The following is a 27,342-nucleotide window of genomic DNA, read 5'->3' on the forward strand; positions in this document are numbered from 1 at the left end:
GTTTGAATACCTTTTATAAGGATACTTACATCTCAAAACCTGAAGATGTTACAGATATGAAAATTAGTATTTTGAAATCTCCTTTAAAAGTAAATAAACACGTACTTTTTGTACTTGAAAAGAAGTGAAATTGGGGTGTCGATATAACGCACCCTTTAGCAGCAGTTAATATGTAAATGAAGGTCTGCAATACCGTAAACAGGCATAAACTTTCGTATGTTGATCTATGTATATTCATTGAAGTCCATTTGTAGTTATCTGGAAAGGATGTGTCCACCATTAAATTTATACTTTACAATTCGATAGTGACTGTCAGCAGAAGGGCGTCTGTTATTATAATCAATACTTCCCACATCGATTTTGACTGGCAGTAGGAATGGGGTTCTTCTCCAACTCCTGTGTAACTGGCGTTAGTAACGAGGGCCTACCATTGTAATGAATAATTCCCTTCTCGATTTGACTGGCAGAAGGCAAGGGAGCATGCAGTTTTCTTCAAAACTCTCCGAATCGATTGTGACGCACAGTAGGCAAGGGGACCTTCTATTATAATGAAAACTTCCCAACTCGATTGTGAATGGCAGGAGGCAAGTAAGCCTGCTGTTATCATCAGAACTCTGCAACTCGCACATTACATTGGGGACCTCCCCATGCTCTTTCTCACATAACGCTAAGAGACATGCAATTTAAAAAAACTCTTATTAATTGAGTGTACAGTAATTTACTTCGATATACGTATACAATGTGGAATACCGTAGCGAAGCACGGGTACATTTGCCAGTTAGCTTAAAAGACAAATCTCTTGTACAAATCTCTGCTTTTAATAATTCATATAATTCCTAGTTTCAGCCGGATAAAATGGAATAAAAATGTTTTCTCCACAATGTGGGGCACAACAGCTGCCCCCTTGCTCCCGCCCCAATCGCCGCTATTGAGAACCAACGTCAAAGGTCGGGACGCTTTAGCGTCTCCTGGTGTGTCTACGATGCCACCGGCGTGTTGGAGCGCATCCTTGGCGAGTTAACCGCTAGTAAATATATCGATATTTTGGAGAACGTATAACTTCATTTCAGCCCAAAACATAATCGCCAACGATTCGTTTTCCAGCAGGTTAACCATCCAGCAGATCAATCTGATATTGTTCAGGCATCACGGCCTGCGAGGGGACTCAGTCTGAACGCGATAGAGATATTAAAGAGACGATCCATTGAAGAACGATGGGATAAAGTTCTCGGGGCCTAAGAAGATCTCGCCCAGGAAGAGGACTATTTCAGCAACTTGTGGACTCCATGCCGTGGAGAGCACAAAAGAACTCGGGAAGCCCACAGCATTTGGACATAGTAGCATGTCTACATGCCCTTTTCTTGCGGTTGATATTTTCCCCTCTTTATTTTGGTTAAGGGAGAGAGGTTTATCTCCCAATAATAATGTTACTTATTTTGCGACCTACTAACAGCATTTTACATGGTTTCCGGAGACGCCGTCTTATCTTCCAAATGTTAGCGTTCTTTTGTGTTACTTTCCTCTGTTCCATGGCTAGGTAAGGCCTAAAACAAGCGCACGGGGTTTTGAGCACAAATATTTATCCTTATTATAAAGACAGCTATAAGTCGGCAACCACATCAGTTGTTACGATACTAAGATTATTGAAGGAGGGAGTACAGTTCAAATTCGTGTCCTTCCACGTGAAGGACCTACGCGTATTACTTATTACTAGAACTGTGCGTAATTAAACTGTAAAAATAAATCACCTCAGAAAACGAATGTTCGTTACGTAAATCTGTTGTAGTGTTGATCTGCATATTCCATGATCAATAATAATGTTACAGTAATGGCTTAACGCTCCACTAACTACTTTTACGGTTTTCGGAGACGCCGAGGTTCCGGAATTTAGTCCTGCTGGACTTCTTTTACGTGCCAGTAAATCTATTGACATGAGGCTGACGTATTTGTGCACCTTAAAATACCACCGGGCTGAGCCAGGATCGAACCTGCCAATATCCCATGTTTACGAGTTACAAATCCGGAAGAGATACACTCGGATTTTGAAGGGTCGTATATTTTCATTGGACCCTCCGTCCGGCTCCATGGCTAAATGGTAAGCGTGCTGGCCTTTGGTGACAGAGGTCCCGGGTTCGATTCCCGGTGGGGTCGGGAATTTTAACCTTACTTGGTTAATTTCGCTGGCACGGGGGCTGGGTGTATGTGTCGTCTTCATCGTCATTTCACCCTCATCACGACGCGCAGGTCGCCTACGGGTGTCAAATCAAAAGACCTGCACTTGGCGAGCCGAACTTGTCCTCAGACACTCCCGGCACTAAAAGCCATACGCCATTTCATTTTCATTGGACCCTCCAATGTGGTATGATACTTTACACATACAAAGACTCTGAAAATATATTCACAGTTAACTCAGCAAAATACTTTAAATTAAAACTCAGCGATACGCCACCCTCTACTTTCTTGGTAGTGTAAAGCGGACCATCAAAATTGAAGTGCAAGTAGCCTCATTGGCGTCAAATTAAAATGTCTTCACACACACGGACAGGGCATAGATTATTTATTATTATTATTATTATTATTATTATTATTATTATTATTATTATTATTATTAGTATTACCACTCCTGTGGTGTAACGGTTTGTGCTATTAGCTACCATCCTCGAGAGTCTGGGTTCGATTCCCAATACTGCTAGAAATTGTGCCTGAAAAAAATTGGGACACAAATTTATATTATTATTATTATTATTATTATTATTATTATTATTATTATTATTATTATTATTATTATTATTATAGCCGCCTCTGTGGTGTAGTGGTTAGCGTGATTAGCTGCCACCCCCGGAGGTCCGGGTTCGATTCCCGGCTCTGCCACGAAATTTGAAAAGTGGTACGAGGGCTGGAACGGGGTCCACTCAGCCTCGGGAGGTCAACTGAGTAGAGGTGGGTTCGATTCCCACCTCAGCCATCCTGGAAGTGGTTTTCCGTGGTTTCCCACTTCTCCTCCAGGCGAATGCCGGGATGGTACCTAACTTAAGGCCACGGCCGCTTCCTTCCCTCTTCCTTGCCTATCCCTTCCAATCTTCCCATCCCTCCACAAGGCCCCTGTTCAGCATAGCAGGTGAGGCCGCCTGGGCGAGTTACTGGTCATACTCCCCAGTTGTATCCCCCGACCAAGAGTCTGAAGCTCCAGGACACTGCCCTTGAGGCGGTAGAGGTGGGATCCCTCGCTAAGTCCGAGGGAAAAACCGAACCTGGAGGGTAAACAGATGATGATGATGATGATGATGATTATTATTATTCCTCTTTTTTGCAAGTGGCTTTACGTCGCACCGACACAGATAGGTCTTATGGCAACGATGGGATAGGAAAAGGCTGGGAGTGGGAAGGAAGCGTCCGTGGCCTTAATTAAGGTACACCACTGTCAGCAGCGCTGAAAATGGTTTTCCGTGGTTTCCCATTTTCACACCAGGCAAATGCTGGGGCTGTACCATATTTTTTCTATTTCTTTTACGTCGCACCGACACAGATAGATCTTATGGCGTCGATGGGACAGGAAACTCCTAGGAATGGGAAGGAAGCGGCCGTGGCCTTAATTAAGTAGGCTAATTAATTAGAATATCGGATATTATATTTTCAGTCCATATAACTCCCAAACTCCACCACAGACTCCCTCATTGTTTCCACTTCCTTATGTAATAAGGTCTGTGTCTCAATTATTTAGCGTACCCTTAGGAAATGTAATTACCCTAATTATAGTGAAAATAATATTTAACCAATAGGCTGCTGTTGCATGATGTGAAATAATATGTACATTCGTACATGGATTATTAAACGGCTTAATAATAATAATAATAATAATAATAATAATAATAATAATAATAATAATAATAATAATAATAATAATAATAATAATAATAGAAAAATGATGATAATGCCGTTATTGACATTTGAGAGGATAGAATATAAATCTGCATTTAGAGAATCGTATTGATTATGTAAATGACCTATAATTTAGTATATATTTTGCTTATTTTCGACCAGCGAACATATGTCTGCATACTTAATGATGTCTGAGTATTTTTCCCCTTTTCACCTTGCATATAAATTCAATTCTTTCTAGATGTTGAATTTCTTGTACAATAAATGTGAAACTCATTGGCGTTATTTGAGAGGAAATGAACCAGAAACGTCAAGAATCATGTCGACATGATGTAGACAAAGACACCTCTTTGTGAATCGAGGCACGCTGAAATGCCTCAGCATTAAAAGGCACTCGTAGTCTTGTTTGATTAATTAGAATACACCGAGGGCTTGCTGTGGGTGAGCGAAATTATCTGGAAACGGATTATATCCAGTACACACGTAATCTCTTCCAGTCCAGTATTGTCTGAGGGAGAGCATTGTTTCTCTTCTCTTTCACATGAAGAAACTGAAGTGGTCTGAACAATTCAAAATTATCCCAGTTCATGAAAAGGAACAGCATCCATTACGGGCATGAATTAGTAGGTTCGAACTAGTTTATCATCTGGTAATGCAAGTAAATGTTTTTCAGGGTGTACAGAGGTGGGAATATTATTATACTCAAATAAGAAACTGTGACCGAACAAAACATATGAAATTGGTGTTGGACACCAGGAGGATGAACTTCTAATTAACTGATGAATTATATTACAGGAGTCACAATTGAAGTTCATTATTTTAAGTCATGTCCGATGATTTGGGAATACAATTTAGAAATGTTTTTCTTCATTCACACCAGAAAAAATTCTTTAGTGGTAGCCCAGCAAGCTCAAACTCTTAATCTCAAGGTTTTGGGTTCGAGTCCAGCTTTGGGTTGTTCATTCCAAACGAAAGTGCTAATTATTAATATCACCAAGTGAGTTGGCCACATGGTTTGGGCCGCATAGCTGTGAGCTTGCATTCCGGACATGGTGGGTTCGAATTCCAACATAGACATCTCTGAAGATTTTCTTTGGTTTTCCAGTTCCACACAAGACAAATTCTGGGGATGGCCTTTTGATTAAAACCATGGCCGCTACCCTTCGAATCCTAGGCCATTCTCGTCTTTGCGTCACCGAAAACCTTCGACGTCTTAGCGTGGAGGATGGGTAATATTGTTGTTGATCAAGAAAAAACAACGGAAATGTCTAAGCTATATAAAAATAATATTAAATAACATTAATCTATCCACTGAATAAATGAATTAATACTAGAAGGGTATTCGTGGATTGATAAGGTTTATATAAGATTTACCATGAATTAATTGTTTTTAGATAATCTCGTTCCTATGAAATAACCATTTTACTTGTTTTGTTTTTTTTTTTTTTTTTTTTTTTTACAAGTTCCTTCACCTCAGTTAAGGTACAGTCCCAGAATTTGCCTGGTGTGAAAATCGGAAACCACGGAAAATCGTCTTCATGACTGCCGACAGTGGGGGTTCGAACCCACTATCTTCTTTTTTTTTTTTTTTTTTGCTAGTTGCTTTACGCCGCACCGACACAGATAGGTCTTATGGCGACGATGGGACAGGAAGGGGCTAGGAGTGGGAAGGAAGCGGCCGTGGCCTTAATTAAGGTACAGCATTTGCCTGGTGTGAAAATGGGAAACCACGGAAAACCATTTTCAGTGCTGCCGACAGTGGGGTTCGAACCTACTATCACCCGAATACTGGATACTGGCCGCACTTAAGCGACTGCAGCTATCGAGCTCGGTCATTTTACTTCTTGAAGTTCTACGAAGAGTTTCAATAAACCGTAGATTGACTTACAGCATCGATTGATTTTATTATTAACAAATACATCGCAACTGGCAAATATCCTGCTGGCAATGATCACTGACAGTGGTGTGATAATAAAGTAAAAACATAATTACTCAACAACAACAAAAACAATTAGGCTGCAACAAGAGTAAAAAAAGCATTTCCGGGGAAAGAAAATATTACAGGAAATACTACAGTACTAGTTTAACATTATAAATTTAGCATCATCATGTATAAATTCACACACAACTTAAGTATTTCTAGTGCTTAACACTACGGCTTACTATACAGGTTGAGCCTACTACTAGCTTAAATTACAACACCGTCATATACAAATTCACACGAACTTTTTTTAAAATTTTACGCCATGACTTACAACAGCAGCAACAACAACAACAAGACTAGGCTACAACAAACAATTCACAGGAAAGAAAATATTTCAAGAAATACTGCAAGATTAACATTCTAATTAATGATACGCTCAAACTCATAATTATTGACCTTGCACAGTTTGAAAATGGATAGAATTATGCTCTTTAATGCCAGCAAAAACGAGAAGTTTTCACAAACAAAAACACCATTTTAAGTACTTCGTGTACTGTCTAGCAGGTATCTCACCTCCAGATATACGTAGTGAGTTTGCAGTCAGACTATACTAGACTTAACTAAAGTTGGCGTCTGACAGGTAAGGTTGGAGGGAGGAGCACTGCACGTGCCATTTCACGATGTTGCCACATTCCAGCATTCCTTTCTACATACTCTTACCCCTCGCTTCCGGCTCACTTGTTCCCTCCTTCATTCTGACCGCTGTGATCTGGTGTAGACTACCTGGCCAGGCGGTGTCGTCCCATTTGCGATCACTCTTATATAAACAATCAGGTTCTTATCAGTGACAGTGACAGGTTTGGCAACTCCCAGCAAGACGAGCTGCCCTGAAGTTGCAACGCAGCCAGACGGCCAAGGACGTATCAATCCACCCGCCCCCCGACAGAGACATGGGAGCGGAACACCGCCCGCGCCCTATAAACAGTTTAATAAGTTTAATAAGTTATCTCACTCCTATCTAGGTTGAACGCTGGACACGAGAGCAGGCAAACAGCCGGCACTCCAATGCGAACTTGTATATACATGTTAATAATAACCTTAGTTAGTTTTAGATCTGCAGTGACAAGGGTGTTTCAACAACACCGCATAGAAGGACATCGACAGGAGGAAGAAGATAGCCCCTTGCATCCAAGGCTTGGCTCTAATTCCCCCCTCTGCAAAAGGAGACTTGGCACCAGGGACTGCTGGCTGCTGGACAATGGGACGAACCTGTGGCCCAAAGCCAAGAAGGACTGATCCCCATAATAACAAAAATTGCAAGGAAATGGTTATGATTGCATGACACCTATTCCTAACTAACACAACCTCTGGACTTTATCCAGCCCACATCCTTGCATGTGCTATCACAAGATGTCAGGTTTTACATGTAGGCTCTTTCTTCTTTCTGCCTATGTGGTTTTTCCCTGACCCTTCAATACCATACTTCAACACCATATACCTAACACAAACTCTTGCCGTGGTAGCGAGTCTGACTCGGAAACCGGCAGATACTCCTTGTATCACCTCCCACTCCTCCCTGCTATCTCTTTCTTCTTCTTAGAAATAATAGCATGTCGGAGGCCATGTAGATTGAGTCGATGGTCACGCGGGGGGAGCGGGCTTCGGGGGCCCCCCGAAAAAAAAAAATGCAACCACACAGCCACTCCCTTTATCCCGCCTCGGCAGGCAGTAAACGGACCTCCCTCTAAGAAATGTCAGACGCCAACTCTTATTATTAACAGTATAGAGAACTTGAGGACCTATACCGTATATGAATATCAACCAGCAATTCGAAGGCTTCAGTCAAGAAAAAGACAGACAGCCACAATGAACCACCTTCAAAATTTGGAATAAATTCACGGCGTTCTAGAGACAGCTACCTCACAGCCTCCCTTCAGGTCATGAGGAAAGCTGGTCAATACGGAAGGCACTCAACAGGATCCGCACTGGACTTGGCAGATCAAAGACCAACACGAGAAAGTGGGGATTCACATGCGACCCCACACTATGCGAATGCGGTGAAAAGCAGACCACGAACCATCTCCTTTTCTGCAAGTTCTGCCCAGCTACATGTTCTCCTCAGAACCTGGTTGATGCCACCAACGAAGCGTGCGAATTAGCTAAATACTGGTCACACTACATTTAAATTGTTTTTTTTTAAGGTAGGCCAATGTGATGTGATATTTCCTACTTTCTAGAAATTATATGCTTGTAGTGCCAATTTTTCGATTTATTTTACCTCGTATTTTAATATCTTTGATGTTACATGTTATGTTTCCAACATGTTAAATAAACAACTACTTCAAATAAGCTCAGAACTGGTCATTTTCGTTACACAAAACCGGATGACTGACTTAGTTTTCTCCAGTAAGAAAATTTATTTTCTTTTTCTTTTTTTGCTCTACGTCGCACCGACATAGATAGGTCTTATGGCGACAATGGGATAGGAAAGGCCTAGGAAAAGGAAGGAAGCGGCCGTGGCCTTAATTAAGGTACAGCCCCAGCATTTGCCTGGTGTGGAAATGGGAAACCACGGAAAACCATCTTCAGGGCTGCGGACAGTGGGGTTCGAACCCACTATCTCCCGATTACTGGATACTGGCCGCACTTAAGTGACTGCATCTATCGAGCTCGGTAGAAAATAAATTAAGCCAGTCAAATAAATATAACGAAATATTACACGGTACTTTTGTTAAAGAAGTCCTTATCGTGTTCTTCACGGAGGCATAATGTCGACATGATTCAATCCGAGCTTACTCATTACAGTTCTTTATAAAGCATGAATCAATTAGCACATGTTCTGCATCATTTTCAAAATGACAACTGGAAAAGTTATCTATTCGGAAGACACCACACAATTTCGAAACATACTGTAACGGGTGGTTGTCGAGTCTATAAATCACTACGCAGAGATGAAGCGTGTTTGACTGCCCACTAAATTTATTGAACTGTTTACAGTTAGTTACAAGTTCACTCACTTTTGACTTTTGCAATCGACAGTTTATACTCACGATCGAAGTCGAGTACATTACGCACCGACACGTCCAATGTTTGTTTTCTACACTGCTTCTTACAGCACAGTGTTGTTCCAGAAGGGATGGGGCAGGCCACCTAGAGGGATGAGCCCTCGCTCTGGCCAAAGAAGAGTTTGTGTAGCAAGCCTCACTGAATTCCGCGCAGTTGCCTGACAGACTCACTCCCGATGAACAGCTCCTCACATGTTAATAGCAGACACAGAACATCGGTTCAGTAAAATAGTTTGGGTTTCTGCTCACATTTTCTTTACTGATATGCATCTTTGAGTAAAACATTAATCCTACGAACTGGATTTTTCTAAATACGGTATCAAGTTATCTAAATATTTCTTCGAGAATACATCATTTTTGTTCTATAACCTTAATATTCAATAGGTAACATAACAGATAAAATAATATTCCAATAAAGACATGATTAATAACGTATTGAGATTTTGTCGTATCAAGTAAATGAAAACCCACAGCCTGTTTCCAGTCAATCAACTGGGTCAGGAATGGAATAAATGAAGCCCCCATCTAGCGGCGAGGATAGGAATTGTGCTGGCTGCCGAAGCCTGTCGCACTCCTTTGCGGTAATGGTTAATTAATGAGAGATGAAATGATATTGGAGAGTGTTGCTGGAATGAAATATGACAGGGAAAACCGGAGTACCCGGAGAAAAGCCTGTCCCGCCTCCGCTTTGTCCAGAACAAAATCTGACATGGAGTTACCGGGATTTGAACCTCAGTACCCAGCGGTGACAGGCCGGCGCGCTGCCGCGTAACCCATGGAGGCTCTTTGTCGTATCAAGAAAACAAGGTGAAATTCTTTACTTTTCGCAGAGAGCTTAACTCCCAATTGGAAGGCTGACAGTGAGCCACCTGGGGGTCGGAGATTTTATCTGCACCCGGTTCTGGGACTATTTGTGTTCGTCTTAATATACGCCACTTCTTCTTCGATCCCCGGCCTGTGCATGTGAGATGTTGACGTGGAAAGTCATGTCCCTATGATTCGAATTCCACGTATAACTGGAGCTCCCGTAGCAATGTCAATTAAAAAAAAGCATTTAACAATGTAAAGTCCTCTCCGATCAGGCCATGGAGGCCTTTGGAGAAATGGAAGGTAAAGGCTTCCAACATCCGTAATCACGGCACTAAGCGGTTAGCTCTATGCCGAGGGCCTTTTACTCTAGGAATTAACCTGGCACTCATTTTTGGTGCGAAGTGAGTGAACCTCAGGGCCGTGTGCCGCTCCGGAAGTGGAAATCTCGTTTTTCCATTTTTTCAATTTTTCTCTCTATCGGTTTAAGGTCACACTAGTCCGGCCCCGCGGTGTAGGGGGAAACGCGTCTGTCTGTCACCCGGCGGCCTCGAGTTCGATTCCCGGCCAGGTCAGGGGGTTTTTAATTGTAATGCCTGATATCCCTCGCCTGAGGACTGGGTGTTTGTGACGTCATTAATCTTCTTTTCCTCACACACAACATTCCACACTACCGCCATTCCAATTACACGCAGGTTCATATAATATGGAGCCAGTAGGGCCAAAAGATCCACATGGGTCGACGCCCCGACAAATAGCATTTTTTTAAAGGTCACACTAACACTCTGAAAGTTTTCGGCAACTTAAGGACGGGAAAGGGCTAGGACTGGGAAGGTAGCAACCGTGGCCTTCATTAAGGAACAGTCCCAGCATGAGTGGTGTGAAAATGGGAAACAACGGAAGACCATATTCAGGGTTGCCGACGGTGGGAATCCGAACCTACTGTCTTCCGAATGCAAGCTCATAGCTACGCGACTCCAACCGCACAGCCACCTCGCTCGGATTTTTAGACCCTTACCTGGAATCAAACCCACGTTCTTCTGGGTGAACCAAGCATAACTTTACTGTATCAGCTAGACAGCCCCTGATCACGATATCAATAGTGAAGTGAAACTACAAGCTTGCTTTTCATCACACTACCAACCACCACATGCAACAGTGAATACATCCCTTTCATAGGGTTTGTGTCTACCTCCGTAGCGTAACAGTTAGTCTTATTAGTTCCGTCCTCCGAGGTCCGGGTTGGATTCCCGGTACTGCCAGAAATTTAAGAATGGCCGGAGGGCTGGTATGTGCTTGAAATGGTACATGTAGCTCACTTTTGGGGGGGCGTGTCTGGAAAGAGTTGCACCACCTCGCGATGAGGTCACGAGTTTACCTTTTGTCAGGAAGAGCATCCAACCGTAAAATTGGACGTAAGCCACATGTAGTGCCGACATCAAATTGAAAAGGCTAGGAACAAGAAGAAGGAAATATAAAGGATAATTGTAACAGATATTTATAAAACACCTGAAAGCCTGAATTTTACCCTGAAGAGGTAGGTATTCCTTAAGATACTTGTAGAACTACTATCAGAAGTGTTTCACGTCTACTCATGGAATCTTTTTTTTTTTTTTTTTTTTTTTGCTAGTTGCTTTACGTCGTACCGACACAGATAGGTCTTATGGCGACGATGGGACAGGGAAGGCCTAGGAATGGGAAGAAAGCGGCCGTGGCCTTAATTACAGCCCCAGCATTTGCCTGGTGTGAAAATGGGAAACCACGGAAAACCATTTTCAGGGCTCTCATGGAATCTGACCGCATTGATATTCAAGGAACACCCTTGGGGTAGTGGAATTGTCAAGACGTATTTTTCCTTGAGGCTAAAATCACCTTTATCAACATCTCTTCAATGGAGTTCATTGTTCTCCGAAACACATTAGTGGAAACATTTATTTTAAGCCATGCGTTGAAAATTATTTTTACTGTGTTATATATCCGTAAGTGGGTAGTGTACGTCATCAAGACCTCTAGTTCTCAGGCGATATTTACGAAATGCCAAGGAATGTGAGTAAAAATAATATCGACGTAAGAGGAAGTTATGCCTGGTGAAATTTATTTTCAACGCTTCGTTATGCCTACGACATTTGACGGAAGTGGAACTATGAGCAACCGAAGTAAAGATACGGAACATTGAGCGTCTTGAAATAGAGGTGCATCAATTAGACCGCGCACGTGCTACTCAAAATTATGCCGTCTTTAAATTTACCTACTGACCCATTTGTACTCAGACGAGTCGACACCTGCTTCCAAGAAGCTCGCGTACAGTTTATTGAGTTACACGTGTGTGTTTTCAGTCTAACTCACAGAATATGAAACATTCTTTTGAATAGGCCTATACATTAATACGGGGAACCATTCATTTCTTCTTCTTCCCCTTCTTCTGAATGGCTATTCTTGAGACCACGCTTGATTAACTGTTGGGCTTTGATCTTTTCTCAATATCGTCGCATCTTCTTCCGGTGTAGCTCCTTTCTTTCCTCCGACCAGGGGATCCTTTCTTCTTCAGAGGTCTTTCCTGAATATCTCGGACTTTCTACAGAATCTGTCCCACAGCCTGTTTGTTTTGGAAGTCTGCCAGCCCTAGTTCTTTTATTTTCTTCCCAGTTTTCGTCACCCGGGTGGTACAGACTTTCTTGTTTTACCAGAACGTGGACTCGTGGTTGATCAGTCTGCTGGGAGTCCGGCTCCATTGCTAAACGGTTAGCGTGCTGGCCTTTGATCCAGAGGGTCCCGGGTTTGATTCCCGGCCGTGTCGGACACTCCATAGCTTACAGGGCTCCCTGGTGGGTGACTGTTTAGTTTACAGCTTCAGATAGTGTGAAATCCCAGTTTTCATTATCTTTATTTACGTTACACAGGTTGAAAGTGAGATTTCACCTGTAAGTTGAGATGTTTACCCGAAATTTCGAAACAAATACGTGAAATATTTTCGCCCCTGTAACATACAACATTCTATTTCATACTAATGTTGAATTTATTTTTCTTTAAATAATATTAAGATGAACACATTGAGCTCAGTTCTGGAACCATCACTGAAGCAGTATGGTCAGTTCAGGTCCCATCATTTCAACACCGACATCATCCATGGAAGAACAGATATCGTTTAAGAATCAGTTAATAGATCTATTGACTCCCCTATATGATGCACTGTAGCAATTTGATAAGTATGCAAGAAACTGTTTCCTATACATTGAAAAAAAGTTTGTGATGGTGTGTTTTACATTGGTAGAAATTGAGTAACTACAGTATCGTTAAAGTTCCACTTTCCACTTTATTTTGAAGAATGCGAACATTTGAAATTCGGCGTAATATGAAATGAAAGTACATACATACATACATACATACATACATACATACATACATACATACATACATACATACATACATACATACATACATACATACATTGCGTGGATATTAATTGTAGACTGTCATATCTTTCACAATTTGGTCTACACTCCTCTTTGGATGATCTAACTTCCTCCGCAAGACTAGATTTGCAATATTGCTATTGTTATTATTATTATTATTATTATTATTATTATTATTATTATTATTATTATCTCTATTATCTCCTTTTCGTCTAGCAGAATACCACCTTAAATTTTCTACCTTACAGTAAATAATGTATCTAAACTACAAACAACAAGGGTGAAATATTACGGCCTTGGCCCACATCCTTTGTCTTGGCATCGTGCGTACTCCATATACAGTAAGTTAGAATGAAAACATATTGAACGACTAACAAGTACTGTATCTTATAGCCTGCACGACAACTCTAGAACAAGATTTTCATAAACATTAGGAGAAAATGCCTTTTAGAAACCCTGTAATTGACGCAACTCGCCTTATACAAAACTGGAGTGGCTAGATGATACACGATAGGTATTAATATGTCTGATTTCTGACGTATTATTGCAGATGTCGTCTACGTATGGCGCGTGAAACAGTTTTCACTGGCACCTTAAACGAACTTAAATGTGGCTAATAATCTCATTTAAAACCTGAACTTTTGTTTGAAGCGTGTAAACTAAGTATTCTGATGCAGACCGACTGACCTTGGCGAAGTTCTATTTCTGACCTCTCCTTCCCCCCCCCCCAGTATTTCCAAAATATCAAACCCCATGGCGTAAGAGCTTCGAAGGGCCATCGCCTACCAAGCGACCGCTGCTCAGCCCGAAGACCTGCAGATTACGAGGTGTCGTGTGGTCAGCACGACGAATCCTCTCGGCTGTTATTCTTGGCTTTCTAGACCGGGGCCGCTATCTCACCGTCAGTTAGCTCCTCAATTGTAATCACTAGACATTGGATTTCTATGCAATGTATATTTTGTTTGCCGATGTGTAGACCTCCAAAACTGAGAGGGAAGTGCGCTTGAAGGTGAAAACTGGATGCATTATTAAGCTTAAGAGTGCATATTTGCATATTTTTGAGATTGGTGTATAAATTTAAAATTTCGGATGCATTGTGCATGTTTTCTACTTTTGTAATACATATTTTAACGTGTTTTACAAACATTCTTCAACAAAATGTAAAGCAATTAATGCTGTGAACTCTTTTCAGCAACGAAACGGTTCAAAGGTGACTGGCACTTATCAAGACACACTTCCAAATCATACTACAGTAAGTTAAGAAGCTAAAAAACACGTAGATTGCTTTTTGGTGATTTGCTGGACGTTGTGGAGAACGTGAAGCGTGAAATAGAAGGCACCCCAGAAAACCTCGGACTCGACTTGCAAACAAAATATCTTGATATCCTTAAACGAAATCCGGTCTACGACATCATGATAGACACAAACAAATATTTGGCTGGTACTAATAATGTGGATCTACAATATCAGAATATTTAACAACTACACTCACTTCCGAATTCAAGTACTGTCCTGTCACATCCGTAGATGTAGAGAGATCATTCCCCGTACTGAAGCTAGTTTTAACAGACAAACGCCACAGATTTATACCAGAAAACTTTGAGAAGACTGTTGTAGTGTACTGCAAAGTAAATTATGGACAGAAAAAGTAGGGTGTGCAGTGTAAAATGAAAGAAGAAAGCGTGTGTTTCCACGTTTGTGTTTTTTACATAGTTTTTCAAAATGTTACTAATTGATAAACCGTGTCTTATCTAGGATAAGTGTGCATGTTGTTTTAACAGTGACCACTGACAGATAGATACTCCTCACAAACTATGCACGGATTGTTTGTACTAGTGGAACAGCTGTAAGTAGTGTGATTTTTTTGTTTTTCATTTAGTTGTTTATTCATGGTCATGATTTTGTGCATTGGTGTGGGTGAATCTCGTCGGTCTAGTAAGGGAATGTTACGTTTACATTTCATGCAAGTGTTGAAAAGAAGTGCATACTTAAATGCATATTTCACCACTTTTTGCAGCATAGTTGCATGCTTATTTTTGGTGATTTATACAGCATATACATCCGATGTCTAGTAATCACATAGGCTGAGTGGACCTCGAACCAGCCCTCATATCCAGGTAAAACTCCCTGATCTGGCCGAGAATCGAACCCGCGGCGTCCGGGTAACAGACAGGCATGCTAGCCGTACACCTCGGCGCCGGCACCACAATATTCCCACCATACCGCTATAGTTCTCGTTTCGTACCGCAAACTCCAGCTAGAACAGTTTGCTGACCGCAGGTGAACTGTATAAGTTGGTGTTATTAACATAAGATGACCCTTAAAAAAGGGGGGGGGGGGGGAATTATACACGCTCGTTTCTAGACTTTTGGACAAACGAATATGGATTCGTGCAAAAAAAGGACCGTTCTGTCCGTGCTCTATGTTATGGAAGTGTTGTGTGCCGTATGTCAAGTGTGCAAATACACTACCAAACCATACACCAGTCCATGAAGAACGTAGATGAGAAAAAATGAAACTATAAAAAGGCTGTTCTGGCTACCAAAAAGTAGTAGTATTTTTGGTCAAGTAATTGGATCAAACGTAGCCGGCCCCGCTGTGTAGGGGTAGCGTGCCTGCCCCTTACCCAGATGCCCCGGGTTTGATTCCCGGCCAGATCAGGGATTTTTAGATGCATCTGAGGGCTGGTTCGAAGTGCACTCAGCCTACGTGATTACAATTGAGGAGCTATCTGACGGTGAGATAGCGGCCCCGGTCTAGAAAGCGAAGAATAACGGCCGAGAGGATCCGTCGTGCTGACCACACGACACGTCGTAATCTGCAGATTACAACCTTCGGGGCTGTTGCGCCATGAGGTTTGAGTTTTGTTTTTCAATTGGAACAAACAATAAAGTTGTCCAACGTAGTTACAAAATAGCTCTGTGTGCGGCTTCGAAAGACAAACCTTTCACAGATAAAAAATACATTAAGGACGCTTTTCTTAGCAGTGCTGAAATTATTGTATTTACTGATTTACCAAATAAATATAAACTACCTGAAACCTCACCAACTTCTGCGAGATCAAGAGGCGCAGAACTGATACGGCTGAGAAAGTAACGGTAAAACAGAAGCTGTTGTATTTAGTGCCGCTCTTGATGAAAGTGTCTATGTCAACGACGTCGCGCACGTATCTATTGTTGAGCGATATTAAAGAATTGTGTTCCTAAATACCACTATCTGGTGCACCCAATGTAGAGGGCATTTTAACATTTTTAAGCTATTTTGAATCTCAGAATATCGTAAGTAAACTATTTTGTGTAACGACGGCCCTGCAGTGGTCGGGAAGAACCAGAGATTTATTAAACTCCTTTACGATCATCTTGGAAACCATATATATATAAATAAATATCAATTATATGAGTAAAGAAGTGGTCCAGTATTCGGGAGATAGTAGGTTCGAACCCCACTGTCGGCAGCCCTGAAAATGGTTTTCCGTTGTTTCCCATTTTCACACCAGGCAAATGCTGGGGTTGTACCTTAATTAAGGCCACGACCGCTTCCTTCCCACTCCTAGCCCTTCCCTGTCCCATCGTCGCCATAAGACCTATCTGTGTCGGTGCGACGTAAAGCAACTAGCAAAAAATAATAAAGAAGTGGAATCAGAGATAAGACCTTTTGCGGTTGATGTTATTCTGTATAGAGTAATAAATAAGTTACAAGATTGTGAGCAACTGCAGAATGGCCTCGATAATGTTGTGAGATGGACAGTAGGCACTGGTATGATGATAAGCGGGGTTAAAATTCAGATTGTGAGTTTCACAAATAGCAAAAGTCCTCTCGCTTTTAATTACTGCGTTGATGGGGGTGAAAGTTCCTTATGGGAATCATTGTTAAGTACCTAAGTGTCAATATAAGGAAAGATCTTCATTGAGGTGATCACATAAATTGGATTGTAAATAAAGGGTACAGATCTCTGCATATGGTTATGAGGGCATTTAGGGGTTGTAGTAAGTATGTACTGTTGCCGTATTGCCATGGCCATCGGATCTCCGATAAGGAGGTGATCATGGGCCATATAACAGTGGCTGTTGTTCATTTTATCTTAATTTATTCTGGCTTATAGGCTGGACATTGTTATTTTTCTCATTTAACAGATCAATTGGGTGATTTACTGTAGATCTGGAGGAAAATAAATAAAGATATCCCTACTATCTAGTAGGGATGTAAAGGTGAGGGCATATATGTCTCTGGTAAGACCCAACTAGAGTATGGTTCCAGTGTATCTATAGGGCCATCACCAAGATTACTTGACTCGAGAACTGGAAAAAATACAAAGAAAAGAGGCTCGATTTGTTCTGGGTGATTTCCTACAAAAGAATAACGTTACAAAAATGTTGAAAATTTTGGGTTGGGAAGACTTGGGAGAAAGGAGACGAGTTGCTCCACTAAGTGGTATGTTCTGAGCTGTCAGAGGGGAGATGACGTGGAATGACATTAACAGACGAATAAGTTTGAATGGTGTCTTTAAAAGTAGGAAAGATCACAGTATGAAGATAAGGTTGGAATTCGAAGGGACAAATTGGGGCAAATATTCGTTCATAGGCAGGGGATTTAGGACTGGAATAACTTACCAAAGGAGATGTTCAATAAATTTCCAATGTCTTTGCAATCATTTAAGAAAATACTAGGAAAACTACAGCTAGGGAATCTGGCACCTGGCCGACTGCCATAGTGAGTGATTCTTCCATGACTCCCTCGTGTCTTATTCTTCAAATGATCGTTATTTTTAAAAGACTCGTTCCTTTACGATTTTTTTCTCATTTTTATAACCATCTTCACAAATTTCGATATGGACAAATGACCATGCGGTTTTACACCTTAAGACAATCATGACCCAACAAAAAAAAGAAGGCCTTTACCAAGTATTGAACTTCTATTGTCTTTTACACCAGATTTCGTCACAGTAATGGAAACTGTTGTCAAAACAGTTAACTTTATAGTTTCTCGTTCTTCATTGGTTCACAGGCAGTTCAAATATCTTCTGGAAGAAGTGGATAGCGCATTTACAGCAATGTACAACAATGTTCGTTGGTTTAGTCGAGGTACCGTATCGAACAGATTTGTATCATGTCTAGAATAAATCAAAGTGTTTCTCGATGGTAAAGAACATCATTTCATTACAATTTATATATCTGTATTTGTTCCTAATTATATTAAAATGAAAGTATTTAATAAATAACGCGATGGAAATATGTTGCCTTCACGCGTTGAATGACTTTTCAACATTACTTGGGCACAACACTACTAAACGGTTATTGACTCCTGTATTACTGCATTAGAATCAGATCCCTAAACGTTGCTTTAATTTCCCTCTTAGTGTTACTCAATTAGATTAGGAAGAAACAGTTTGAGTTCACAGAACAGGCCATAGATTTCTGCATAGTAGTTTGATGACTGAAGCGATTGAAGGTAAAATACCAAACAAGTGCTCTCCAGGAAGACTAACAAAAACCTTGAAGCAAATCGTGCCTCTCAAAACCAATCCACATAGAAGGCTTATCACAGGAGCAAACCAGTCGCAAGACTGAAAATCTCAAGAAGAAGATTCTGCGTAAGGATTGGATTTTTTCCAAACTACAGTAGTTGTAGCTTTCTAAAACCGCGTGTCGTTCTTTCTTCTTGGTGGTGAAAACATTAAGAATGTACTGAAAAATGTTTCTATTAGAATGCGCTAAAGATATTTTTTGTACTTCAAATCAAAAATCAAAATCTCTTTATTTGCAAATGAGGTGTTTACCTCGGTGGCAAATGGTACACTAAAATACATTATTGTCAAGCACTAAATATTAAATTAACAAGAGAATAAAATTTTCCTATAATACAATATTATATAATTTACGCTAACAATGTTTCTATTAAACACACAGCTCATCCTTAATAAATTTACATTGTTTACAAAATTCTACTTATAATATCTCCTGTACTACTTACAAATATAGTCATCTGATATACAGTATGTGGAATTACTTCAAATGATACTGTACAACTGGTATAAGATTAAAATTTACATTGTATTTATTTACTTTTTCTTTTCTTTACCCATTCTGGAACCTAAGTAGCATAACGACCTGCTGCGTCTTAACCAGAGCCCCTTTTACCACCACTTTTCAGAGTACTTGAGAGCGAACGGCCATTCATCCAATCGCCCTCATGGTCTGAAGCTTTCTGCTACACAAATTGAAACAAACGTACGACAGTACACGTCCTTCTCGAAAATTATGTCCGGACTCCTTCACGATTGGCGAAGAAAGAAAAAGAAATCTCGTTCATCACCAGTAGATGCTGCACTGAACTGAAACTTCCTTATGACTTTGTGAGTTCTTGGTCTATCATTCATCGCGTGGGTGGCGCAGTTTAGGAGAGTGCTTGTCATTTGAAGCGAACGCAGCTTTCAATCATGTGATCGGCTTGAAGAAAACAAGCGCTGGCTAGATTGGCTCGTGACCCAGGTTCTTCTCATTCCACCCAAGGCACGCATATAACCACAATTAATTGGGCAGTCGAAACATGAATAGCCTGATCCATTATTCCGCTGTTGAAAAATTGCCCGACGATTAAGTGCCGCCTATCTTCCGAAAGATGGTGGTGGTGGTGAACACAGCTAACTCTAATCAGAAGAGAAAAAAGGAAGGATCTAACCCTCGAAGAATGAGAGTGCAGAAAAAGGAAAAGGAATGGAATGGAAATTCAGACAGTCAAAACATCGTCTAAAAGTAAGAAAAGGCTGTGAAATATGAGAAATGACTCCCTAGGCTTCGCAAATCTAATATCATCGGTGTTGGAAGAGAAGAAGAATCAACCAAGGAAAGTCAAATATCAAACCGCTTCTGTGGTATAGTGGTTAGTGTGATTAGCTGCCACCCCGGAGGCCGGGGTTCGATTCCCGGCTCTGCCACGAATGGAGTCCACTCAGCCTCGGGAGGTCAACTGAGTAGAGGAGGGTTCGGTTCCCACCTCAGCCATCCTGGAAGTGGTTTTCCGTGGTTTCCCACTTCTCGTCCAGGCAAATGCCGGGATGGTACCTAACTTAAGGCCACGGCCACTTCCTTTCCTCTTCCTCGTCTATCTCTTCCAATCTTCCCATTCCCCACCAAGGCCCCTGTTCAGCATAGCAGGTGAGGCAGCCTGGGCGAGGTACTGATCATCCTCCCCAGTTGTATCCCCCAACCCAATGTCTCACGCTCCAGGACACTGCCCTTGTGGCGGTAGAGGTGGAATCCCTCGCTGAGTCCGAGGGAAAAGCCAATCCTGGAGGGTAAGCAGATTAAAAAAGAAAGAAAGAAAGAAAGAAAGAAAGAAAGAAAGTCAAATATCAAATATTACCACACGTTTTGTAAGAGTGCATGTGCTCTTTTCTTTAGAAGACTACTTCTGTACTATCTATTTTATTCAGTAAAGTTTTCTCTTTTATACTGTCCGGCTCCACGGCTAAATGGTTAGCGTGTTGGCCTTTGGTCACAGGGATCCCGGGTTCGATTCCCGGCAGGGACGGGAATTTTCACCACCGTTAGTTAATTTCTCTGGCACGGGGGCTGGATGTCTCTGTCGTCTTCATTATCATTTCCTCCTCATCATGACGCACAGGTCGCCTGCGCGCGTCAAATCAAAAGACCTGCACTTGGCGAGCCGAATACATCCTCGGACACTCCCGGCACTAAAAGCCATACGCCATTTCATTTCTTTTATACTTACCTTACTAAACACCACATTAAAAGAATATACAGAGGAGCGTTGACAACATAAAACTGACTGAGGTATGAGCAATGCTAGTATTGCCATTCCTTATGTAATCAGTTTTCTTTCAAATGGTGTGAAAGTGTTACTCATACGGTCAATTAGTCTGCATATTTTAGTGGGCTTGGCAGACCAACATTTATTACCACCTAACGGCTCAGTGAGGAAATCTGTTGGAAAATGCCTTTCTCATCATTTCTCTCGAACGCCATTTTAGTGAAGCCGATGGTGCGTGTAATGGGATCCAACCAGCCTTCGGGTTGAGTGCTATTATATTATTGTAGCATTCACGGCGGAGAGGCACAAAATGAAATCAAGCAAGTTAACCTAGAAAGCTTGGTGGAACCCATGGAATGGACGTAGTCACTTCTACGTGGTTTTTCCCAAAATAATAATTTTAAATCGAAATGAAAAGTCGAAATTTCGATAACACTGTTTAATAACATTAAACTCCGATACAATAAGTAATAAGAAAATGAACTGCAATGTAATTATATTTCGCAAGGGACTAAGTTAAACTATTCTCCTTTACGTTAAATTCACAATACTCCAACTTAATTGAGGAGACTTTTTTTTTTTAGCTATTGGCTTTACGTCGCACCGACACAGATAGATCTTATGGCGACGATGGGACAGGAAAGGGCTAGAACTGGGAACGAAGCGGCCGTGGCCTTAATTAAGGTACAGCCCCAGCATTTGGCTGGTGTGAAAATGGGAAACCACGAAAAACCGTTTTCAGGGCTGGCGATAGTGGGGCTCGAACCCACTATCTCCCGAATACTGGATACTGGCCGCACTTAAGCGACTGCAGCTATCGAGCTCGGTCACATTCAATTCACCAAGATGATGATTATGATGATGATGATTGTTTAAAGGGACGTAACTCACCAATATGAGAAGATGAGAAAGAACAAAGAAAACAGAGATTCCATCCAGGTACTAATTATCATGATTATGGTATTTCTTAATTTTAAAATGTAGTAAAGGTTATTACATGAAGCACCATTACTATGACCAAATGAGAATATCCCGTGAAGCTAAGTTCGGCATTTTAGCTAATATTTCCGTTGGTCCCTGCACACGGCGTAAGGGAAAGCCATGCCGAAAACGTGAGGGGTATATTGGAAGTCTGTCCACTACAATATAGTACAGCATTCAACGTCCTGTTAATATCCAGAAGGACAAAGGTGAATGTTTTCCTCACGTATGGAGAGAGTTAACACATGTGTACTCACTGCACACGGGTGACCGTCAAACAACCATGGCGCTGGTGTTTGTGTCAGTAGACATAACGGGTGTTTGTAAATATCAAGTGACTTCGCACAGATAGCATGACAGGCAATGGTGGAAATGGTGGGGACACTTCCGAATGGACATTGAGGACAACCAAGCTACTAGCGTAGGTATTCTATATGTCCACTTTTTCCTCACAGATATACTTCACAGCGACGAATCCATTAGAGATAGATTAATTTACTACCAACAGGATAAATCCCTATTACAGGTGATATGATAAACGCGAGAAATAATATAATAAAAAATATTCTGGGCTATTATGCCGTGGTCCACTCCTCTCTCGTTTCGTCCATACGTTTCGACTACTGCTGCGCTGGCGACTGGCAGTATACTGGCGGGATACAGGAGAGCGTATCTACACGACGCCACAGAAGATGACTACTGCAGCAGTAGTCGAAACGTATGGACGAAACGAGAGAGGAGTGGACCACGGCAAATAGCCCGGAAGATTTTTATTATATTGACACCGGCCGTGAAAGCCTTCATACTTTAGCGAGAAATAATATAAGACAGATAGAAAGAAAAAATCTAACTTAACCGCTAAACATCGACAGTGTATAAAAGAAACAAAATCAACATACATCTAACCTAATCACTAAAGTGGCGTCATGTCGAATAAAGCAAAACAAAAATGCATATCAGTCTGACAACTACGCAGACTTCTAAATGCAATGTTTCTCTCTATATACAGTTCTATTTACATGCGATATTTACATTTGTGAGCAGCATTAGTCCTATTTTAGGTCCTATATTTGTGGAGCCCCCCCACCCCCGTACCGCATCAGCAGGGGTGTAGAATAAATCCGTGCTCTCATCCAATTGGTTTAGTGCCCGCAGAGCCTGAAGGTGCCAATAATTGCGAAATGCCTCAGTCCTACACTTCGGAAGATGAAACGTGTAGGCCTACATTTTTCTCATGCTACGGCCAGGAACATGAAATGGTATCAGCCCTGGCACATACGGGCACTTCATTTTACCTCTTAAGCACCTGAGTAGCAACTTGCCTGAACACTTGTAAACACTCGCGGACCATCCTGTGACGATTCCGCTGCAGCAAGAATATTAGCGGAGCTCATCTTCCGTGTCGATTTCACTTTCATATAGAGATATACAGATATTTTTAATTAGTACGCATTTGCAACGATTACAGCATGTAAAGATTACTGGAGATATCCAGTTACTGAAATACTCGGAAAAACTCGTATGTACTAGGTTAACGCGCGGCCGTACTCATTACCAGTAACTGCCCCCGGTAACCAGTAGCACATTAACCAGTATTGAGACGTTAACGCGTATTTTTAGCATTACAGGAGTTATGAAGAAGACAAAGTCGAGTTCTCTGTGCTTATATTTTTCCATAATGGATATCGAGTTCGTGAAATGCGGAATGTTTTTGCTATTTGCTTTACGTCGCACAGACACAGATACGTCTTATGGCGACGATGGGGTAGGAAAAGCCTAGGAATGGGAAGGAAGCGGCCGTGGCCTTAATTAAAGTTCAGCCCCAGCATTTGCCTGGTGTGAAAATGGGAAACCACGGAAAACCATCTTCAGGGCTGCCGACAGTGGGGTTCGAACCCACTATCTCCCGATTACTGGATATTAAATGCGGAATGTGGTGGATGAAGTGCTCATATTTGTTTAAATCTAGCAATTTACATTATCTATATATTTAAATAGTTTAACAAAAACAGCTTTGGCAAATCCGTCCGTCCGTTCCACTGGACCTATTTCTATTGTATTCTCTCCGGAATTACCTGCTGGTGAATCTTGAGACATTGATAGGTTTCCTAGTTCAGCCAACTTTCAGTAATCATGAAATAAGATCATGAAATGATCACTCCAATAATTGCAGACTAAGGCTAACCCTAACCCGCAACATACTCTGTACTTAGCAAGTTGCCAAGCGACTAACACTTTCATTAATATTGTTACGTGGTTACCCGTGGACGCAGAGGTGAAAGAAGGTGCCGGGATGAATGGATCTACTTAAAATGCCAAGAAAAGAATTTAAAACTTAAACTGAATATTATATTTTCGAAAAGCAACAAACTTAACAACTTTTCACTTAGTGAGATAACAATGACATTTCAGGTACAAGACTTAGAAAAATCCAAGATTTCAGAACTTTAACACTCTCGGGCTACAAGCCCCTAGCTTTACAATTCTTGAGTTCCTAGCTCGAATTTACAAAGCTCACAAATTTACCCAAGGGCAGAAATCCCCTGATACATGGAGCACTAGCTCCTTAAACTACCATATCAGGCCTCCCAGAGGCACTTTTACAACACTTGAAAAAGAGCTAAGGTGCTCTCGGTATTCCAACCGTACTCAAGGCAACACAACATGAAAATCTAATAATCACTGACCTTACAAGGCACTATTTACAAATAGAAACCTTATTACACAGGGGTATCTAGTACCCAACCTACAGGGCCTTAGTGAAAAAGAACAGGTTAAATAAACGGCCCGAGTACAACTTGAATGGAGTCGAAGATTGAGCTCCAAAAAAAATTTAAAGACCTATAGGGCACTTGGCCGACGAAACAGGGGCTAATCCCAGACTACTGAGGTTGCACGCATGGAAATAACTTTAATACATTGCAGAAACAAATGTGGCACCTCAAACCAAGATGAAGGGGAGGTCGAGGGTGTATATCACTCTCTAACCCCGATGTACAGTTTAAGATTTTATGAAGTTTTACATTAGCCGGCAGAAAGTTGCATTTTTAGGAAAACTAGGTTACATAATTAATGTTTCGGACATTTCCCTCAGGTTAAGCTGCGGAGCTAGCAAGAAATAAAGATGTTATGTGGCCATTCCCTTGTCGAAGAACTGCTGCCTGATGAAAGAGGTCTCCCGCCTCCTGCTTTGACACACACACTCAATAAGATGACGACCAAGTGGCCAAGAGACGTGAAAATCCGCAGTTTATAAACCCTCGCGGAAAGTTCGAGACCTTTCACGTATAAACCAGCCACACCCTCTCAATTTATTGGTCAGTTTGAAAGTTACACCCAAAATCGAAGAAGAAGAAGAAGAAGAAGAAGAAGAAGAAGACTGTGATTGGTAGAAAATTAATTACAGAAATTCTTGATTGGTTGGATTCAAAACTGGCGGAAAGAAAAGATCAATATTTGCCAACCCAAAAATAAATGAACATCAATTAGTAAAATAAACTTATGAATACCAAACTTCTTCAAATCAAAGGTTCTTTCACTTCGCGCCAGGGTGCATGATCATAGTTTTTTGTAGTGACATCTATGGAAAAAAAGTCCAAACTTCTTGATGAAGGGCAAACAAAAGAAGTAGAAATTCACACAGTACAGGAAAGTTCACAATAACAAAATTACATCAGATTTCTGTGGTGACTTCTTCTGAGTAAATTTATAAGTTGGTCTAGTTCAAAGTTCACGTTTCCTCCAGTAGAGGAGTTCTTTTAGGCGCAAGATTTAAATGTGCGGCGTAGAGGTGTACCTCCTGGTACAAATATTCTGATATTAATGTGTTTTTCATACTAAGTAAAGTCATTGCATACGGCCATGTTTGATTACTACCTGTGAAGCCATAGAGTGTACACTTCCTCTGATAATGGAAAAAAGTATTCTCTGCTAGATACTATTTGATTCTCTGACCTTCCCCAGCTTCGGCATATACTCAACAGATGGCAGAAAGTTCCTAATGACTTACATGCTGGTAAGAGAAAACTGTCTACGTACGTACGTACAGACGGGAAGGTATGAAGTCGATGAGCCTTCTGTACGACCATTAATGAAGCGCAGGGACAAACTCTTGAAAAAGTGGGTACTCTACAGTTGGGCCTACGAGAATTGAAGTCTGACGTTTAGTGCCACCGGCGAGAAAAAGTTGACTAACGCTGCTCGAAAAACGATCTGTTGTTATGGCAAAGATAACAGAGATGCCAGATTTAAGGATGCTATCACCACGTGTGTTGGCTTTCTTCGCTGTCGCTTTTGTGATATTATTCAGAGTGGTACTGGGTTAGTCAATTGTTTCGTGAGTATTATTTTCGTTGTTAGTTTATTTATTGTAAGTTAATCAGTGGCTAGTTGTACCGTTCTATTCTCTATTTAACATGTGCAGTTGTTGAGGTTATTGTCAGTTTAGTGAATATGAAATCTCATATTTATCGACAATGACGTGTTCTGTCTTAAATGCCGGGATTATTAGCACGAGCTTAGGAACTGGTCAAAGTTTATATTTGATTAAATATTCAGCCTGTGGACCCTCCGTGGCTCAGACGGCAGCGCGTCGGCCTCTCACCGCTGGATACCGTGGTTCAAATCCCGGTCACTCCACGTGAGATTTGTGCTGGACAAAGCGGAGGCGGGACACGTTTTTCTCCGGGTACTCCGGTTTTCCCTGTCATCTTTCATTCCAGCAACACTCTCCATTCTCATTTCATAGCATCTATCAGTCATTAATAAATCACTTTGGGAGTGGCGACCCCATCGTACTAACAGCCTATATCTGCTTCATTCATTACATCCCTGACCCGGTCAATGACTGGAAAACAGGTTGTAGGTTTTCATTTTCATTTTTCATTCAGCCTGTATGAAAGGGTGATATGCCGCGGACTGAGGTAACTATGACAACGCTGCGTACTTCATAGTTACTGCTTGCGCCGCTCAAATGTCAGACTTCAACTCTTGTGGGCCCAACTATACTTACCCGAACTAGTTTTCAGTCACGGCCAATTGTATGTTGCACTATTTCAGGCAAGATCGTTTGAAAATGTTAAGATCCAGATACGCCCAAATGGTCAAAGCGCAGAGAATTGTGTGTGGAAAGGAGTGTTATGAACTACATTACCGGCATTAAGTGTTCGTAACACACTTAAAAGGGCAAGCAAAACAATATGAGTGCCACAGGCACATCAAGAGGGGTTATAACTATACCTCGGATTTGAAGGTGGTAAAAGGTTAGAATGCAAAGTAATTTGGTTTATAGGAAGTGTCATGCAACCCGTTGTACCATAATGTAGGAAGAGTAGCATAAATGCAAGGAGTTCTATAGGCTGTACCCCTAATACCTATGCAAATCTCATAGCATAACCGTTGTACAGTGTAGGGTATACTTCTTACTGGCTTAAGTAATTTTGCATTCTAACCTATCAGCACCTAATAATCCGGACTCTAGTTATAAGGGATGCTGCGGAGGATG

The 27,342-nt window shown here is 41.3% G+C and overlaps 1 protein-coding gene and 1 non-coding gene across 2 annotated transcripts in view; both read left to right on the plus strand.

The window, feature by feature from the left end:
• The window catches only part of LOC136874502 (F-box/LRR-repeat protein 16), a 1,254,627-nt gene that overhangs the window by 1,179,858 nt on the left and 47,427 nt on the right, over positions 1-27,342 (plus strand). The window lies entirely within an intron of this gene.
• TRNAQ-UUG (transfer RNA glutamine (anticodon UUG)) lies at positions 2,079-2,151 on the plus strand. The gene has a single exon. It is a non-coding gene; the product is annotated as a tRNA-Gln (tRNA).

This window comes from Anabrus simplex, chromosome 5, assembly GCF_040414725.1.
Source record: "Anabrus simplex isolate iqAnaSimp1 chromosome 5, ASM4041472v1, whole genome shotgun sequence".
In the NCBI taxonomy this organism is placed as follows: Eukaryota; Metazoa; Arthropoda; class Insecta; order Orthoptera; family Tettigoniidae; genus Anabrus; species Anabrus simplex.